The sequence below is a fragment of the Nuphar pumila genome, chromosome 7 (genome assembly GCF_984573655.1).
Source record: "Nuphar pumila chromosome 7, dmNupPumi1.hap1.1, whole genome shotgun sequence".
Lineage (NCBI taxonomy): Eukaryota > Viridiplantae > Streptophyta > Magnoliopsida > Nymphaeales > Nymphaeaceae > Nuphar > Nuphar pumila.
The window spans coordinates 87,719,664-87,721,581 of NC_143255.1; positions in this window are offsets into that span (position 1 = coordinate 87,719,664).

A 1,918-nucleotide genomic window follows, 5' to 3' on the forward strand; every position below is an offset into this window, starting at 1 on the left:
AGAGAGAGAGAGAGAGAGAGAGAGAGAGAGAGAGAGATTGTGAGGGTCGCATGTCCATGGGGCTGGTGATGCATGCATGTGGGCAAGGAAGTACTATCATTTATTAAGGTATGTGGTGTAAGTAAGGTCGCCACAGCTTGTGGACAATAACAAATCCATGCCTCTGGCCGTCAAGGAAAACAGAAGGATTTATATTGTAGCTTGAGTTTGTTTGGTGGAATTTGTTCCAAAGCATTAAAGATGAGGAGGGTGGCTGGCATCTATGCCTGAGAGAGAGAGAGAGAGAGAGAGAGAGAGAGAGAGAGAGAGAGAGAGAGAGAGAGAGAGAGAGAATTCGGGTTGGCCACAAACCAGGCACTTCACACGTCCAAAACTTTATGAGAAACTTGCTTTTCATAAATAAAAAACTTCTTGTTCTCAATAATAAAACTTTTCTAATGTTGGAATTGAACTCTAAGATTGTAAGAATTTTGTTGCTTAAAATATGCTTTGTTGTAGATGTGGAATGTGATAGACAACCGGCTCGCAACCACGCCGGATTGAGTTCCAGCTATTTTCCAATGTGCTTTGGGTTTGGTGATCGATGGGTACACAGCAGATGATGATGGGTTAGAAAATGTGTAGGGCTTTCGATGGAATGGTAAATTGGTCATTAGATATTTAAATTAAATAATATAATCTACACCAGTGTTGTGAGAGGCGTACGCCTCAGTACCTGAAGCGTACGCCTCAGAGGCGAGGCGCACGCTCAAGGTACTGAGGCGTGCTGTGATGCGCAAATTGCCGGTGGATCCACCTACTGAAGCCTTCCTTCATCCCCAAGTCTTCCTCCTCCGCCCGATTTGTCGGCTGTGCTAATCCCAAGTGCCGGTGGATCCACCGCGAGGTGCCGGCCAGCTGCTCCACCACCGCTCCCTGCCTCCCCTCCCACCTCTTCACTTTCATACCAGTTGTGAGAGGCGTACGCCTCAGTAAGAGGCGAAGCGCAGGCTCAACGCCTCGCTTAGCCTCATCGCATTTAACAACCTTGATCTACACAAATGGCAAAAACAAAACCCATTGCAAAATTTACAAAAAGAGACATTTTAAGGGCATATGTTGTCTTAAAATCAATTGTGCACATTATCACAATTCACGAATGGCTGTACATTAATTGTAACTCTCTCTTTCTCTCTCTCTCTCTCTCTCTCTATATATATATATATATATATATATATATATAGAGAGAGAGAGAGAGAGAGAGAGAGAAACCTATAAAATGGGTAGTGTGTTAAATGAAACATGCTAACTGATTTTGTGCTTTTTTAGAAATTCTAAGCGTTCAGCATGATTGTTTTACTAGAAAGACACTTGGATCATGCATTTTGAATGAAAATTAAAACTTCTAAAATTTATGAAAATTATAGGCTCTTGATTTTCGGAACCTTATAAAAATCTATTCACGCATCAGAATAAAATGCTGTAAGTGATTCTTATAAAACAAGTATATAGATCACATCTGTATGGTCATCATTGTGAAAAGATCGACACCAAAAATGCATTATATATATATATATATATATATATATATATATATATATATATAGAAAAATAATAGGTGCTTAACCTGTGCTTAATCACAGTAACCGTTCATCGCATTCCCGTCATCATAAAAAAAATGGTAAAAAACACTAAAAACCGACTTTTGATGCCAAATAAGGCTTTAGGTCTCAGTTTCTAATACCTTTAGCGACACATAAAAATGCCGCTAAATGGTCTACGAGGATACGTGCGGCATTTTTAAAAGGTTTTTAGTGCATTTTTTTACGCTGCTAATTTCCTTTTTCATCCGTTTAGCATAAAAAAAGGCAGAGCATCCATCGTGCTATATATATATATCTCGCTTCTTCGACCTATAGTTGGAAAGATGGTAATAGGC